Here is a 19,195-nt window from a genome sequence, read left to right on the forward strand (position 1 = left end):
CTTCTCATTCTTCTTCTTCTTCTCCTTCTTCTTCTTCTTCTTCTCCTTCTTCTTCTTCTTCTTCTTCTTCTTCTTCTTCTTCTTCTCCTCCTCCTCCTCCTCCTCCTCCTCCTCCTCCTCCTCCTCCTCCTCCTCTTCTTCTTCTTCTTCTTCTTCTTCTCCTCCTCCTCCTCCTCCTCCTCCTCCTCCTCCTCCTCCTCCTCCTCCTCCTCTTCTTCTTCTTCTTCTTCTTCTTCTTCTTCTTCTTCTTCTTCTTCTTCTTCTTCTTTCTTCTCCTTCTCCTTCTCCTTCTTCTCCTTCTCCTCCTTTTTTCTTCTTTTCCTGCTTCTTCAGTTTTTTTAAATTTATAAAATAAAAAATATCAACAAGACCATAGGATAAGAGGGATACAATTCCATAAAATTCCCAGCACCACAGTTCTGTATCCCATCCCCTCTCATTGGAAGCTTTCCTAGTCTTTATCCCTCTAGGAGTATGGACCCAGGATCATCATGGGGTGCAGAAGATGGAAGGTCTGGCTTCCGTCATTGCTTCTCCTCTGGACATGGGCAGAATGGAGATTCTACTGCATTTACTTCAAAACTCCTCCCTTTGTGCTTCAAATCTCCCCTCTTTGTCCTACCAGTAAGAAAAGCAATATCTGGAAGGAGAGAAAGATAAGTAGATGGGATCTGGGTCTCTCTCTCTCTTTTTTTTTTTTTCCTCACATGAGCTGGTTTTAAGCACAGACTGAGAGAAAAGATTTTGTGCTTCTAAAAGATATCTAAAAACCTCCTTAATAGACAACTTGACTGTTCTTTTATAGAAGAGCAGCTATGAAACTGAAATGGAAAAATCTTAATGCAATCTGAGGACCTCTTTCTTATATACTAGTTACTTTCTGCATATGTAATGCCTTCTACTAATCTGATGCCAATGTGAACCAGAACATCAAGCTCAAACTATTAAATCTTGTCCATGATAACTCTTAGAAATGCTGGTTAAATTGAAAGTCTCAATGGCATGGGCAATTGTAGTTCATGGGTGAAGCTCCTGGCTGCCTTTTTTTTTAGGGGGCGGATCATCAAAGGCCTTATGCTTTTTACAGAATTTAGCTCGAGGCTAGAAGAGAATGACTGTAGATGGTTACTTATTGAAGGACATAAACCTTTCAGAATTTTTTTTTCGCAATTATTATTGAGGAACCACAGAGGGAGAAGGTAGTTTTAAACACAATTAGGGTCTTATTTTAAGGAGGAATAATAAACTGCCCATTTAACGCTAATGTTTGATCTACTGTGAAAAAAGGGAAGGGAGAGGCTATCACAAATTTTCTAATACCATCAAAACTTATAAAGTGATAAAATGAGGCTACATGAGAAAAAGGCAATCATCCCAAGCATGAGGCATGCTAATAGCTGAGAAGAGATGTGAGAGAAGAGAGTCATTCTGGAAAGCAATGAAATACATCAGGCTGTTTTACAGGTGACCTGAGGACGCCGGCTGGAGTCACCTCCAAGTAGGTTCACACACCTCACCAGACCTAGCACAAAAATGAGAATTTCTACTTGTGTTTATTTTTACTTCAGTTATTTAGAAGTGACTATTTTATCTACTACGTATTAGGATAGAATTATACAAATATAAGATAAATACATAGGAATCCTGACTGCCAAACACTTGCTAAGTAAACATAAGATAGCTAAATCAATTTAAATGGATTTTAGGAGAGTAGTAATAATAATAATAACTATTACCATGTGATAATAGTAATAGTTATTATCATTATTAATCATAGTGGTTTGCTACCTCAAATTCTGACTGCTTTGTCATAGACTTATTCAAACATACTGTCTTCATTCAGGACACAATACTTTTTAAAAATATATTTATTTATTCATTTTCCCTTTTTGTTGCCCTTGTTGTTTTATTGTTGTAGTTATTGTTGTTGTTGTTATTGATGTTGTCGTTGTTGGATAGGACAGAGAGAAATGGAGAGAGGAGGGGAAGACAGAGAGGGGAAGAGAAAGATAGACTCCTGCAGAACTGCTTCACCGCTTGTGAAGTGACCCCCCTGCAGTTGGGGAGTTGGGGGCTTGAACCAGGATCCTTACACCAGTCCTTGTGCTTTGCACCACCTGTGATTAACTGCTGCACTACTGCCCGACTCCCAGGACACAATACTTTTAGATAGTGAAAAGTAGTTGTATGTAATCATGGAAGTGCCAGATTTTTATTGCTTAACTAAGATTCATTATTAATAGAATTTAAGAGACCACTACTGTTGGTGGTAGATCTAAACTTGAGTGACAGGCAGGCAGAGTTTACAAAAGCATAAAACTTAGGTTGACCTAAGCAATTTCTCCTTCCAGTATTCTGTGTAAGGTGAAGTTTTATCTCCTTTGGAGATTAGGTGATGTTATAATGTACAAGATAGGGATTTCATATAGTCAAAATTCCCCTGGAAAACTTAGGGAAAATACTACTTTGCAAGTTGATATTGTATGTCTGATAGTGTCAGTTTTTCTTTTTCCATTTGGGCAAAGACCACAGTTTCCTTTCTTTCTGTCTTTTTCTTTTCTTCTTGACACTTAAAAATGGACAATTTTTCTTTTTTATGATTTTAATTAGTGATTAATAATGGTTTACAAGACTATAAGATTACAGGTGTATAGTGCCACACAACACCCTTCACCAAAATTCTGGCTCACTTCCCACTCTTAGTTAACCTCCATAATTCTCACAAAGCTTTTGAGATTATTTGGCTATTCTCTCCTCTCCTCTCCTCTCCTCTCCTCTCCTCTCCTCTCCTCTCCTCTCCTCTCCTCTCCTCTCCTCTCCTCTCCTCTCCTCTCCTCTCCTCTCCTCTCCCCTCCCCTCCTCCCCTCCCCTCCTCTTCTCTTCTCTTCTCTCTCTTCCTTTCTCTCTCTCTCTCTCTATCCACCTTTCCAATAATTTTCTTCTTTTAGTAATCTAAATGTCCATCAACGGTTGACTAGATAAAGAAGCTGTCGACATATATAATCCATGGACTACTTTACAATTAAAAAGATGATATTTTCTTTGTGGCAAAATGGATGGGACTGAAGGTTATTATGCTTACTGAAGTACATTTTGAGGTGAAAGACAACCACCCAACAGTTTCATTCATTCTGGGGGACATAGAGAATTGAAAAGTGAATTTTCAGAAAAGAGGTCACTATTTCATTTTTTTATATTTATTTATATTTATTTCTTCCTTTTTGTTGCCCTTGTTGTTTATTGACATAGTTATTATTGTTGTTGATGTCATTGTTGGATAGGACAGAGAGAAATGGAGAGCAGAGGGGAAGACAGAGAGGAGGAGAGAAAGACAGACACCTGCAGACCTGCTTCAGCGCTTGCAAGCGACCTACCTACAGGTGGGGAGCCGGGGGCTTGAACCGGGATCCTTAAGCTGGTTCTTGTGTTTTGTGCCACATGCTCTTAACCCGCTGCACTACCGCCAACTCCCACTATTTCATTTCTTTCTTAGAGATATATTTATTTATTTTTAGTGATTTAATATTGATTTACAAAATTATAAGATAACAGAGGTATAATTTCATATGGTTCTTACCATCAGTTTCTCTCTCTCTCCCTTTTCCTTTCAATTTTCTCTGTCTGATAAAGTAAAAAGAAAAAGGAAAGATAAAATGGCCATTAGGGCCAGATTATTTACCCTTTTGTACAGCACCTTCTTTCTCCATAGGTGGATGAGACAAAGATAACAGGACCCACAAGACTGCATATAGGCTGTGCTATTGGTACCAGGCATCCTTCCCAGTCTACTTTCCTAAGTGAGTCTTCATTTCTTTACCTGTACTTATCTCAATAACAACAACAAAATTGCAGCTGTATGTATATATTTCTGACTTTGAAAGCATAGACACGGAGCTACTCTTTGCATTTGATTGGGCTTGTAGAGAGAACCTGGGTATTAGGATGAGATATGCATACACATGACTTCTTAGTGTGAATGACTGAATTGGGTATGGAAAAGAAGGAAGTTAGTCTTGAGCTAGAGGGCCCCATCTGTAACATTGTCTTAGTACACCTCTTCAACATACAACATAAGACAGAACAAAATCTAAAGTAGAATATACATCAGTTTATTCTGGTGCTTTTTCATTGTGAGTATATTTTTCTTTTCCCAGAAATCTCTCAATAGTGATAGCTTACAAACTAAGCCTGTTGAATATTCTTCCATGCATCTATCTCAAATATCCTTTATGACTAGGTTGTTAGCATTCATACCCCACTTTCCCCAATGAGAACACAAAAGCTCAAAAAAGTTAAGAAAATAGCTGATTTAGAATCTGGACAGTCTGACAAAATTTCACTGTGCTATGTATTGCTGACTTATGAATATCTGCCTCATAAATAAGGGCCTGCAAGAGCCAGAATTCTTTTTCAACTTTTAACTTCTGAAAATTTGGTGATACAAAAAGAAAAAAAATGGTGCACCTTCCACAGAATAGTGAACTCAGTGTCATGCATTTAAACAGAATATGAGCACACAGAGCCTACATAAGTATTGTAATGTAAATCATATTTGTAGAGGACATTTTCATTTTCTTCACAGCCTGAAGCAATGGGCTGTCAGTTATCCCTTCTAAGATTAATCTTTCTGCATCAGAGATGTGGAGCTTGAGGTTCAGGGCATGATGGCTTAGGCACACATGAATATGATTTTCTATGTTACTAAAATTTGGCTCATGAGACATTCCTTCCATCTGAAATTTTAGTTATAGTTATTTGAAACTTACTGTTGTCACTAGGGCTTTTTTTTTCCTTCAGTGTTTCAAACTAAACTTCCAAATTTACCAACACAACAAACAGCCAATTTAATTCTAGTATAGGTTCACTAAAACAATTTATGATAAATGAGTATCTGTTCTTTTTTAAATATTTTATTTATTTATTAATGAGAGGGATAGGAGAGAAAGAACCAGACATCACTCTGGTACATGTGCTACTGGGGATTGAACTCGCGACTTCATGCCTGAGAGACCAATGCTTTATCCACTGCGCCGCCTCCCAGACCACATGAGTATCTGTTCTATTATTAGTTAGCATCCCATTTTAAAGATACACAAACTAGGTCTCAAAGGCCAGTATAAATCATACTACATGATAGTGGCATCAGTCTCTCATGTCACTTTACCTGTGGGAATCCAGTATTTGTACAGGTATAGGGGACTGCATCCCATTGGGGAAACTGACGATCCTTCCTAGCCGACTGAATCCACATGGATCCCAGTCACTTTCAAAGCCAGCAGCAAGCAGCTCCTGACAGCTTTCAACCTGAAGCTGTTGACTGGCTACGGAAGAAGGGCAAATGCTAGAAGAAGAAGAAGGAGAAGGAGAAGGAGGAGAAGGAGAAGGAGAAGGAGAAGAAGAAGGGGACTGCCACTTTTTTCTTACTTTTTATAATCATATATATATATATATATATATATATATATACATATATATATATATATATATATATATATTTTCCCCTCCAGGGTTATTGCTGGGCTCAGTGCCTACACCATGAATCCACCGCTCCTGGAGGCCATTTTTCCCCCTTTTGTTGCCCTTGTTGTTGTAGCCTCGTTGTGGTTATTATTATTGCCATCGCTGACGTTGTTCGTTGTTAGATAGGACAGAGAGAAATGGAGAGAGGAGGGGAAGACAGAGATGGGGAGAGAAAGATAGACACCTGCAGACCTGCTTCATTGCCTGTGAAGCGACTCCCCTGCAGGTGGGGAGCCGGGGGCTTGAACCGCAATCCTTAGGCGGGTCCCTGTGCTTTGCGCCACATGCACTTAACCCACTGCGCCACCGCCCAACCCCCTATTTTTTTTTTTTATTAACCCAGACAGTTGTGTATAAGAGGGGAGATTTTGTGACTAAGAGAGCCTCTATTTCTCCCTCAATTTTCCTAGAACTCATCTTCCAGAAATCACATATATATCTTTGTTGAGAGGGGAGTTCCTTCCTCCATAGGCTCAGCTCTGTACTGTGGAGGGAATAACATGGATTCCTTTTCGGGGGGGGGGTGGGGTGGGGAGGCTCTGGATGTGTTCTTGTGTTAACTTGAGCCATAGTGGTTCCCCAAGGATTTATCAAGATGGGTAATTAAACCCACCTGGGCTGATGAGCTGTGAGGAGACTGCTGTTGGAACTTGTTGGAAAGGGCTCCTCTTCTGTCAGCTAAAGTAACTATTGTTTTTCCTCCTTTGGAGTCTGTTTGTGGCATGTATAGAGAAATGTGGAAACACAGCACTCATTTCTTGCTTTCACAAAGAAAGGGAAGCTAATCCACAAAAGAGGGCACAGAGGAAGGAATTGCAAGGAAAGGCAAATGAAGTCGTGATATTGTGACTCCTAGATCACACCACACTTAGAATTCTCTCTCTCTCTCTCTCTTTTTTTTTTTTTTTTCTATTTTTGGTTGGATTGATAGAGTAGGGATGATCTCTATTTTGTATACAAGGGTCTAAGAGGTCAAATTATTTCTGAGGCCTATGACAAGAAAAAGCCATGTCAAAGACTAAAATACATGTTCTTTTACTTCAAGGCTAGGATTTCTTTTCTTCTTTTTTTATTTTTATTTTTTTAATTCTCAATTTCTTTTTTTAAATATTTATTTATTCTCTTTTGTTGCCCTTGTTGTTTTATTGTTGTAGTTATTATTGTTGTTATTGATGTCGTCTTTGTTGCATAAGACAGAGAGAAATGGAGAGAGGAGGGGAAAACAGAGAAGGGGAGAGAAAGACAGACACCTTCAGACCTGCTTCACTGCCTGTGAAGTGACTCCCCTGCGGGTGGGGAGCCAGGGGCTTGAACCAAGACTAGGATTTCTTTAGGTTTATTTATTTATTTATTTATTTTGGATCGAAACAAAGTGAAGTTGAGAGGAGGCAGAGATCGAGAGGGAGGAGTAGTGAGAGACCTGCAGCACTGCTTCCCATCAAGAAGCTTCCCCACTGCATGTGGGGACCAGGGGCTTGAACCCTGGTCCTGGTGCACTGTAACATATGTTTTGTACTGAACACCAAACAGAATGTAGCTTGGGAGATGGAGTGATGATACAATTTTTGTTGTTGTTTTGTACCAGTGCTCTGCTCAGCTCTGGCTTATGGTGGTATGGGGGATTGGACCCTGGACTTCGGAGCCTCAATGAAAAGCCACCAGGTGCTTGATGGTGGAGGAGGACCTAGGCTGGGTGTGAGAGTGTTTTGCAGAAAACTGAAAAATGTTATGCATGTTATCAACAATTATATTTACTGTAAATGATTAATCCCTCCAATTAAAAAAAAAGTTTTATATAGGAAGAGAAGAAAACTCCACAGACCTTCTCATGCCAATCCAAACAACTCATCTCCTTGACTCTTGTTACTTGTTGTTGTTCAAGGATATTATGTAATCCAAAAAAGTTATACTGAAAGGAACAGATTCTTTCTGTGATCTACATTACAACACCCTTTTGTTGTCTTTAGGATCAGACTTAGGATACCCCTGGGGGAAGGGTGCAGTGAAAATTCAAACCAGAGAGCAGAAGGCATATATAACAACTGATTTCTAAAACTTTGCTAATTTGCACCATCAAAGATCGGGGGAAGATGCGTGGGAATGAAGCCTGTAGACTCTTGACTTGAAACAAAAAAACATGATCTTAAGCCAAGTCGAAGTCATTGATATGGATGCACTTAACAGAGACTCCAGATTCTGTTGCAAACTTGAGCAGCTGGGAGTAGACACCGTTGTTTGTTCAGTTTGTTGACAGAAATCTGGACTCAATAGTGGCCAACACTAAACAGAGTTGAGATGTCATAAATTCCTTGATATCAAGTAGAGGAAAGAATCCAAAGACTCTGAAAGATAGGAATGCTAGGGTGAATTTATCATGTTCAGTTCACCCTCTGACTCCTAACTGTGTCTCCCAGGAGAGAACAGAGGACATGCCCTTTGCCAAAGTCTTGAGAAATACCACCAGGAGGGAAACACGGGCATCAGTACCTTAGAGACTTTGAGCTGGCAGCTGGGAGATGATGATGGGAACTGCAGTTGATGTGAAGTCACTGGATTTAGTGGGAATGGGAGGGACCAAGGACAGCAGAGATCACACGGTAGCTTTTGGATGGCAGAGGTGGGAATGTAGGAATAGTCCTTGTCCCCTCCCTAGGAACACATGGCTTTAATTTAGTCAATGAAATTTCCCAACCCAGAGCTCTGAATCTTTTATCAGATGTTTCTTTTGCAAATATTTTCTTCCAACCTGTGACTTGTCTTCCCAGGCTCTTGACATTGTCTTTCACAGAGCAGATGTCTGTCATTTTAATAAAGTCCATGGATCATGCCCTTGCTGTCATATCTTAAAAGTTATTACCAATTCCAAGGCTATCTAGGTTTTTCTTCTGTATTACCTCCAATTTTAATAAGGTCTTTCTTTCTTTCTTTCGTTCTTTTTTTTTTTTTTTTTAATCAGAGCACTGCTCAGTAGTGGCTTTTTAAAAGATCTTTTCTCTTTTAATTGATTTTATTTTTTTATTATTTTAAAAATATTTATTCCCTTTTGTTGCCCTTGTTGTTTTATCATTGTAGTTCTTATTGTTGTTGTTGTTGTTGGATAGGGCAGAGAGGAGGGGAAGACAGAGAGACAGAGAGACAGATAGACACCTGCAGACCTGCTTCACCGCTTGTGAAGTCACCTCCCTGCAGGTGGGGAGCCAGGGTCTCGAACAGGGATCCTTATGCAGGTCCTTGCGCTTTGTGCCACCTATCCTTAACCTGCTGCGCTACCGCCCGACTCCCTGAGTTTATTTTTAAAGATGATAGAGACAAAGAGAAATAGGGAGAGATGGGGAGGAAGAGGGAGAGAGAGAGAAAGACAACTGTAGCACTGTTCCACTGCTGATGAAGCTTTCACTCCTGCAAGTGGGGACTGGGGCCTTGAACCTGGGGTTCTTGCACAAGGCAATATGTGTATTTTACCTATTATGCCACAACTTGACCCCCCTTTTTAGCTTTACATTTACCTCTATGGTCAATTTTGCATTAACTTAATGTATTCATATGTTTATAGGAGAGGCAGGGAAGACAGACAGAGAGAGTACTGCTCAGCTCTGGTATAAGGCAGTGGCTGGACCTGAACTTGGAGCGTCTTAGACCTCAGGCATGCATAATGGGGCTCTAAGAGGCTGAATCATTTCCCCAGCCCGAGTTAATTGTTATGAAGTATCTGAAGCCTATGTTCACATTCCTCTTGTTTGCACAAGGACAACCAATTGTTCAAAGAGCTATTATTTCCCTGTTATGTTACCTTTGTACTTTTGTCAGTGATCAGTTCACTATTTCTCTGAGTCTATTTCTGGATTCTTGGTTCATAGATCTATTGATATTTAATGCTTCGTGTGTTAGATTGTACTGGAAGATCTCACCATATAGGTATACACAGTAGTATGCATAGTTACTCAGCCCTACTTAATTTAAATCAAGTTATTTTACTAAATAGGAGCAAGCAAATACTTATGCCTCCCACTAGGGAAAGATAGAAGCAGGCTGGGGGTATGGGCCAGTCTGCCAATGTCCATGTCCAGAGGAGAAGCAATTACAAAAGACAGACCTTCCACCTTCTACACCTCATAAAGATTTTCGGTCCATACTTCTACAGGAATAAAGAATAGGAAAGTTTCCAATGGAGGGGATGGGACACAGAACTCTGGTGGTGAAACTCTGTATAGAATTGTACCACTATTATCTTAGAATCTTACAAATCATTATTAAATCACTAAGGCAGGGCTGAGCATTTTTCTGGTTAAAGAATTACCCCTTGAAGTTGTTACCGAGATGAAATGAATTTATATCAATTTTAGTCACCTTGCCAGAGCCTAACAACTGTAAGAAATAGTCCCTTCTTACTGTGTTCATCTGGTCAGATTTTTCCCATTGTCAGCAAAGGGTCTGTTTAAGGAGGTATCAGTTATGCCAGCTGAGCTGTCCTCCTTTTTAGAAGTACAGGTATACTCAGTGGAATACTATTTTGACATGAAATCCTACTTTTGGGGGTTAAAATGGATGAAACTAGAGGTGGTTATGCTAAGCAAAATAAATAAGAAAGCTCAAGACAACTGATAGTTTCACTTCTATGTGAAGTATAGTAATGAGAACAAACAAACTTGGGGACCTGGTGTTGGTTCACCTGGGTAAGCACATATACTACTAAGTGCAAAGACCTGTGCAAGGAATGGGGCTTGGGCTACCAGCTCCCCACATGTATGGGGGATGCTTTGTAAGAGGTGAAGGAGGTCTACAGATGTCTACCTTTCTCTCTCCCTCTCTATCTTCCCCTCCCTTCTGAATTTCTCTCTGTCCTAGTAACTAAAATTACAAAGAAAAAAAAAGAAATAGAAAAAAAGGCTGCCAGGAGCAGTAGATTCATAGTGCTAGCACCAAGCCCCAGTGACTGGAGGCAAAAAAAAAAACTTCCAAAAAATAATAAAAGTGAGTTTGAGAACAATTGTGACTATTGTGGTTATTACAGGGAATGGGATATGGGGGAATAAAAAGAGGGATCTTTTGGGTGTGAATACACTGGAATTTTGGTGGTGAGTATAATTGGTCTTTGATGCCTGTAGAGTTGTAAAACTGTAACATCCTGGGAGCACAGAGGGTTAAATGCACATGGCGGAAAGCACATAGACCAGCATCAGGATCACAGTTCCAGCCCCCGGCTCCCCACCTGCAGGAGAGTCGCTTCACACACGGTGAAACAGGCCTGCAGGTGTCTATCTTTCTCTCCTCCTCTCTCAGTTTCTCTCTGTCTTATCCAACAACAACAACAACAGCAGTAATAACAACAACGATGATAAACAACAAGGGCAACAAAAGGGGGAAAAAAAAAACACTGTAACATCCCCCAAATTTTATAGTATTGCAAACTAAGGTTAAATAAATAATAAAATAAAATAAAATAAAATAAAATAAAGCATAGATGACTGAAAGTTCTGTTCTCCAACCTTCAGGCCAAACAGAGCACAGCCCCCAACACATACCCAGGATATTCCTTTCTTAATTCAGGAGTCTTTCATTCAGTCAGTCATTTGGACTGGTCCCTGTCTCTGGAGCCTGGGAGGCCAATTCTCTACCCACCAATGGCATCCTAGAAATCTAGGACTCAAGCCACAAGTTTGGAGACATGCTCCTTTAGAGAAAGCTACTTTTTAGTATTTCTTGCTATCCCATCTGAACTTGTCCACCGCCCTGCTCTGAGTTACGATGACATAAATCTCCATCACAAATTTATTTCCATCATTTATCAGTTCCTGTCGTTCAATGGCCAAGTGGTTTAATTTCAAAATGAAGTGGGGACTGTTTTCATTATTGCCCTAGTGCTCACTGTCTATCAAAACACTCGAAGACAATTAAGACGATGATGCTGGACTCCTCAACCAATAAATATCTCCAGCCTTGGCTTGTCTCTGGGAGATAAAAGACATTAGACACATCCCCTATTTTAACAATAGTCTCCCATTCTCTTCCTCTCTGTAATGTCAGGAACATTTACATTGAAGAACCAGATTGAACAGTCAGACCAGCCCATAACATTTTAAAGGCTGCTGTTTTGTATCATCTCGGTAATGCCTTTATGAGGTGGTGGTAATGAGAATCTGTCTGAAAAGAAGATGGAACATTTCTGAGGATGATGCATGGTCAGTACCAAAGCCTTCCGGCCTCCGAGGCTTTCGGGAAAGCAAAAGCCTCTCCTCTGGTGGGACTTAGAGTCCAGGTTGATGGCAGTGTGAGTTGTGGATGGGAACTGGAGTTCTCACAGACTCAAAAGCTTTATAGAAAGGTGAGAACTACTCTAGTTCTTGACAATCCTAGACTCATATCAGGAATTCCTGGCATGTGGTCCTTTGCTATTCTACTATGGCAGGACTTTATACCCCATGTAGAAATCACTATGAGTGTTTTTGTTTTGTTTTGTTTTTCACTTTAGGGGAAGGGCACCAGCCCTGTTACTTCCTAGCATCTCATCCCATCATTACTTTCTCAGTCCTTTATTTTCAGGCCTACTGTGTGCTAGGTAATGTCCCGGCTGCAGACACAGCGCCGGCATCTTAATCTGCAGGGAGTGTGCTTATAAAGCCTCCATTCTCTTCGACCTGTCAACATCATTTGCATAGCAGTTCCTATGAGGTCAGGAAAAAAAGTTATTTTCTTCATGGAAAAGACCCCTAAGAAAGAAATCCAGGGGGTCAGGCGGTAGCGCAGGCGAGTTAAGCGCACGTGGCACAAGGTGCTGGTACCCGCGTAAGGATCCAGGTTCAAGCCTCCGCTCCCCACCTGCAGGGGAGTCGCTTCACAGGCGGTGAAGCAGGTCTGCAGGTGTCTTTCTCTCCCCCTCTCTGTCTTTCCCTCCTCTCTCGATTTCTCTCTGTTCTATCCAACAATGAACGACATCAACAACAGCAATAATAGCCACAACAAGGCTACAACAACAAGGGCAATAAAAGGGGAAAAAAAATCCAGGTGGTGTATTAAAAAGCCTTTTTATTGCCTTTCTCCTCTCCTGCTGAAATAATATGTTCACTGTGGCAAAAAAAAAAAAAAAGAAAAGAAAAAAGAAAAAGAAACTATAGGTAAGCAAAAAGAAGATACCTAGTTCCCTTATTTCCATTACCCAGGGATCATTACTGGGATCTTCGACCCCTCCACCCCCTCCATACGTGCTCTCTTCTCTTTCATTAATTACTATTATTTCTTATTTTTGTCATCTCAACCTTGGGATATGTTTTGAATACAGAGATGAACAGGGGTGGGGCAGTGGCTCAGCGGGCTATGTGCACTTAGTACTAAGCCCAAGGGGATTCAAGCCCCCAGCTCTCTGCCTGCAGCAGGACACTTCACCAGTGGCGAAGCACGTGGTCTGCAGGTGTCTCTCTGCCTCTCTCTCCAACCCCCCCCCCCTTCAGTTTTTCTCTGTCCTTTCAAATGAAGTGGAAAAGATGGCCATCAGGAATAGTGGATTTGTAGGGCTGGCACTGAGGCAAAAAAAAAAAAAAAAGAAAAAAGAAAAAGTCACACAACATCATAGGACCATCCAGGATAGCTCCTTTGGATACAGTGTTGCTTTGCCATGTGTGTGAGATCCAGGTTCAAGCCTGGTCGCCATCTCACAAAGGAAGCTTCGTTGCTGTGGCCTCTTTCACTATTGCCTTTTGGCTCCGTCTCCAGCTAAAAAAAAAAAAGACATCACAGCACCTAAGTTTCTTCTGGTGTGCTTGGGGCTGCCTGGACTTGAACCCGAGTTGATTGCGTGGCAAGCAAGCTGGCTATCCAAATGAGCTATTCTGCCAGGCATTTTCCCTCTTTTAGAATTATCCGCCACATTCAAAAAAAAGAAAGAGATGGTTATTTTCCTGTAATTTCCTGCTTGTTGTACCCTTTTATACTGTCTGTTCCATTTTTTTGTCTCAATAAGTGTGGTCTTATAACTAGAGGCAGTATACACTCTCTTTTTAAAAATTGTTCTTATTTAGCGATTTAATATTGAGCCACAAAATTGTAAGATTGCAGGGATATAGTTCTGCACTGTCCTCACCACCAGAGTTCTGTGTCCCTCCCCATTCTCTCCACTGGAAACATCAGTGGTTCTCCCAAGGTCACAGTTCTGGATTGACCAACACTGCTAGTGACGCCATCCCATGTTCTGCTGCTCCTGAATTCTTACTGCAGACTGTAGTTAGTCAGAGATACTGAGCCCGAGATGTCATCCTCACAACTCCTCAAATCTGGTGCAATCTTTCCTAACACATGGGATCACCTAGTTCCACATTAGATGGCAAATTATCTAACAAAGTTACAGACACTAGATACAGGCTAGGGTTTAGGGGACAGGGGACAGGTGTGTGTACATGTATCCATAAGCAAGGGGAAATTATATATCTCAAAGTAAAAGTGCTCAGTAGTCCTCTGTGATTAGACTTAGACCTAATAAACCTGAAATCCTAGTAGAAATGCCTAAAGAAGGCTTCGAACATTCTCTAATCAATCAGATGTAGACCAAATTAGCTCAGCAACCTAGCAAAAGAGGCCCAAAGAAAAACAGATCTCAAAAACCTCTAATTCTGCCTGGGTTCAACAAATGACACTCCATGCTTAAACGACTGGGAGAAAGTCCAAGGTCTTCAGATACAGAGAGGACTACAAAAGTTGGATAAGGGCAAGAGACTGGATCACTTAATAATGGTCTTTTTGGTCAATACACTACCACACCATCATCTGGGGCCCTAGTCAGGGACTCCTTAGACCCCCCACACACACACACACACAAATATCATAGGCCTAGACCTCTAGTGGATCCCTCTCTTCACCATGAATGATCACTTCCATCAGAAACATCATATTAAGCCCTCTTGAAGGTCTTTTCAGGATCTTGCTCTCACCATAAAGCATAATGGTAGTAACTCCCCCAGTCCCCTGGAGGAAGGGAAGCTGGGGTATTCTTCCTTGCCACTTGAGGAAGTCTGGTACTGAAATAAGTGCAGCTTGTAGTGTTCCCAACATGACGATGAACTGTGAGCTCAGACCAATAGGGACTCAGAGGTTACATCGGCTCCTGTGCTAAATATAAACATATATATGGGTCCTGGGCCAGGTGGGTGGGGAAAAACAGTTAATTTTATTCATAGATTTTTTTTTTCAAGAATGGGAGCTACTCTCTACCCTACTCCAGATTTCTAGCTCTTTACTCTGACAGCTCAGGATATATATAGATATTTATAAAAAAGAGACATTAACAAAACCGTAGGATAAGAGGGGTGTAACTCCACACAATTCCCACCACCAGAACTCCATATCCCATCCTCTCCCCTGATAGCTTTCTATTCTTTATCCCTCTGGGAGTATGGTCCCAAGGTCATTGTGGGATGCAGACAGTGGAAGGTCTGGCTTCTGTAACTGCTGCCCCACTGAACATGGACGTTGACTGGTCAATCCATACTCCCAGTCTGCCAGTCGGTCCCTGTTCAGGTGCCAGATGCCGGGCTAGCTTCGTGGGCGGGAGACAGACGACCAGGGACTCATGGCTGAGCTGGGAAGCAGTGCCATGCTGGCTTTATTCATCTGCATTTATACTCTCTAGGAAGTAAGTGGTAGGGTGTTAAAACAGGGTGTGACTAGGAGAGGGGGCTGAGCGAAAAGAGAGTGAGAACCAGTGGGATTAAACCAATGGAAAATAGGGTGTGACTAGGAGAGGGGGAGGAGTGGAAAAAGAGCTCGAACCAGTGGGGATTAAAACAATTAAAACTATGATTATGTAAATAGACCACAGTGTTAAGCAATATAAGTGAACCTAATGTGATGATCAAAACAGAAGGGGTCTTAGAAGCAGAATTAGAAGCAGACCAACACCAGCCAGCCAATTTTTTTTTATTATCTAACTTCATGTTATCTATCAAACTCAAGCAAAAAAGTACGCTAGCCATGGACCCTTAGGGACATTCCTAAAATGGACGTCCTAGCTACCTTCCACCCTATAGTCCCTAATGTCATCTGTTCTGTTTATAGTTTTTGGTTCCTGTTCATTAACCGTTTTGTCTCACTTCATATTTTACTGCCTTTCAACCACCAAGTTGCAGATGCTACCATGATTCCATCCTTCTTCTCCTTCTCCTTTCCTCCTCCTCTTCCTCTTCCTTTTGCTCTGTCTCCTTTAGATGGAGACCAAGAGGTAGAGAAGGAGAGACTGAAGGAAGCCCTGGCACCAACGTTTTCTTTAATGCAGTGGCAGCTGGGCTTGAACTTGGGTTAAGCATGTAGCAAAGCAGTGCATGATGCAAGTGAGCTATTCTGTCAGTCTCAACGGAGCTCTTGAGAAAGTTTTGTTTTTTTTTTCTTTTCCCCAGAGCACTGCTCAGCTCTGGCTTATGGTGGTGCTAGGACTGAGCCAGAGACCTTTGCATAACCGTTATGCTATCTCTGTAGCCTGAACAAGTTTATGGTTAAGCCTCATTCTCTAGTCCTGGCTCACTATACAGCCCATTGCAATCACTGTTACCTACACTTTACTGTGAATGAACACCATGCTCAGAATATGCCAGCACTAACTCATACAAATTCCCGTGGGTAAAGAGTAGTAGGAGGTTAAGGGAATCTACTGACCAATCCCCAGACCCAATCATGTCTCCTAGGAGTCTCATTCTAGGCTGTAGGACAACAGTGTTAGCAGGGCACACCAGCCTCCTCTCTTCTGAAAGTTTTTCTATGCTCCCTGGGTCAGTTCATGCTCTGAGACATCCCAGGTTCTTCCCCAGAGGCCATCTCTCCCTTTGCCAAGACATCCTTCCCACTCTCCTCTGATCATTTGTTTATAAATCATGTTCCTTGCCTGACCAAATTTCTCCCATGACTGCTGCTTGGCATCCTTTGATAAAATCATCAATGATTCCATGACTTGTTTGTGGAGAACCTTCTCTGCACCCAGCACTGAGGGTACAGCATGACTCCCTGCTACATTGATACTTAAGTTCTGTTACTACAATTGAATATGGAATTACAATATATGCCAATATATATATATATATGCCAATATACACGGATATCTTCGCCCACCCTGTTCAACGCTTGACGTCTCGTCACCCAATCTGGTCCCCTACGCCTACACTGAACTTCTCTGTTCCAGTCTCTTGGAAACAGAGCTGGCAGTCAGCTGAGGTAAAGAACAAACACCTCATCACAGACCCCTGCAAGCGTCAACCCGGCTTTGACCTAGCACGTCATGATTGGGCCCTCCTCAATCGCTATCGAACAGGCCATGGCCGGTGCGCCGCTATGTTCCATCGCTGGGGAGCCAGAGACGACCCGAACTGCCCCTGCGGCTCCAGACAGACTATGACCCACATAGTCAACGACTGCCACCTCTCCAGATTCAAAGGAGGTCTCGAAACTACATCAGGCTCAACCTGACGCTGTTGACTGGCTACAGAAGAAGGGCAAACGCTAGAAGAAGAAGAATGGAATTACAGGAAGATGCATGGACCAAAAGTTTCTTTTCTTTTCTTTTCCCTCCTCCTCCTCTTCCTCCTCCTCCTCCTCCTCCTCCTCCTCCTCCTCCTCCTCCTCCTCCTCCTCCTCTTCCTCCTCCTCCTCCTTCTCCTTCTCCTTCTCTTTCTCCTGTTGGTATGCTTCTAGTTCTGCTTCTGGGATCCCTTCTGTTACATGCTTGATGTTGTGGTCTATTTACATGGTCATTCTGTTACATTGGTTTGGTCTCACTCCCCCCGCCTCCGGGAGATTTTGGTTTAGTCCTTGCTAGTTCATGCTTTTTCCTTCTCCCCGCCCCCTATCCTACGTACTTCCTTGGTTCCTGACTCTTCCGCTGGAGGAGAGAGAAGCAGGACAGAATTGGGTTGTGATTAGATTAGATTAGTTTTTTTTTTTTTTTTTTTTTTTTTTCTTTTTTTTTTTTTTTATTTAAATTTTTAATTTAAGAAAGGATTAGTGAACAAAGGCATAAGGTAGGAGGGGTACAACTCCACACAATTCCCACCACCCAATCCCCATAACCCACCCTCTCCCATGATAGCCTTCCCATTCTCTAGCCCTCTGGGAGCATGGACCCAGGGTCGTTGAGGGTTGCAGAAGGTAGAAGGTCTGGCTTCTGTAATTGCTTCCCTGCTGAACATGGGTGTTGACTGGTCGGTCCATACTCCCAGTCTGCCTCTCTCTTTCCCTAGTCAGGTGTGTCTCTGGGGAAGCTGAGCTCCAGGACACATTGGTGGGGTCCTCAATCCAGGGGAGCCTAGCCAGCATCCTGGTGGCATCTGGAACCTGGTGATTGAAAAGAGAGTTAACATACAAAGCCAATCAATTTGTTGAGCAAACATGGATCCCAAGATTGGAATAGTGGAGAGGAAGTGTTGGGGAGGTACTCACTGCAAACTCTAGTGTAATCCAGCTTTCAGGTATATATTTTGCAGTAGTTTATGGATACGTGTGCACATACGCTCTCTCTCACAGAAACTGGTGTATGTCTAGGTTATGGGACTTTGTTAGAAAGTGAACTACCTGAGATGAAATTAGAGTGTACTATAAAAGGAAAGGTCTCACCCGAGTAATGAAGCTGAAGGGTTGTCATTCCACACGTGAAGTCTCTGGATACACTCTGAGGTGAAGCATGTTGAGATGGCAATCGTTGCTTTGGTTAGGTTGTGATCGGCGGATGCAATATTATTTGGTATGGATTGGGAGAAGCATACGGGAAAGTGAGCCCTATCCAAGGGTGCCAGGACTGGGGGAAGTAGGGGCTCTATAGTGAAGATGTGAGGTTCCTGCTGTCTTAGGGTTCAAAAAGACAATCAATAGTTAATATTACCCACACATTATTTGTTAATTGGGTTAACTTTGAAAAGTCCCTTTGTTATGGTTTGCTGTACAGTACCCAGTATCTTGTATATAGCTGTGCTATTGGAAGCTTCTAATCTACTTGGTCTAGGCTTTTGAGAGAGTCCGCATATCAAATACGTAGCCTATCTATTAAAAAGATTCAGTTTGTCTTTTGAGAACCTTTGAGACATACAATTGATTTCCCCCTCTCATATTAATTAACTACTGATTTATATGTCTACATTTTGCTAGGAGTGTACATAAACACCATTCCCATCACCAAAGGACCGTGACCCATCCCTCCCGCCCATTCCCACCCCCCACTGGCCCAGGAAGCTACATGTCTACCCCTCACCACTGGGTTTTTACTTTGGTGCCCTACTTACAATTTGATCAGGTCCTGCTTTTAGTTTCCCTTTCAAATCTTCTAAGTCAGCTTCTGTTGATGAGTGGGATCATCCCATACTCATCTTTAACTTTCTGGCTTAGTCCACTTAACATAATTCCTTCTAGCTCTGTCCAAGATGGGTCAGAGAAGGTGAGTTCATTGTTCTTGATAGCTGCATAGTATTCCATTGTGTATATATACCACAGCTTTCTCAGCCATTCATCTGTTGTTGGGCACCTGGGTTGCTTCCAGGTTTTAGCTATTATGAATTGTGCTGCTATGAACATAGGAGTACACACCTCTTTTTGGTTGGGTGTTATGGAGTCCTTGGGGTATAACCCCAGGAGAGGAATTATTGGGTCATATGGAAGGTCCATGTCTAGCCTTCTGAGGGTTTTCCAGACTGCTCTCCACAGAGGCTGTACCAAT

The 19,195-nt window shown here is 42.0% G+C and overlaps 1 pseudogene; it reads left to right on the forward strand.

Annotated features, from left to right (window-relative positions):
• The first annotated feature begins 464 nt into the window (after positions 1-464).
• Positions 465-19,195, forward strand: part of LOC132542946 (transmembrane protein 243-like) — a 28,991-nt pseudogene continuing 10,260 nt past the window's right edge.

This window comes from Erinaceus europaeus, chromosome 13, assembly GCF_950295315.1.
Source record: "Erinaceus europaeus chromosome 13, mEriEur2.1, whole genome shotgun sequence".
Taxonomy (NCBI): domain Eukaryota; kingdom Metazoa; phylum Chordata; class Mammalia; order Eulipotyphla; family Erinaceidae; genus Erinaceus; species Erinaceus europaeus.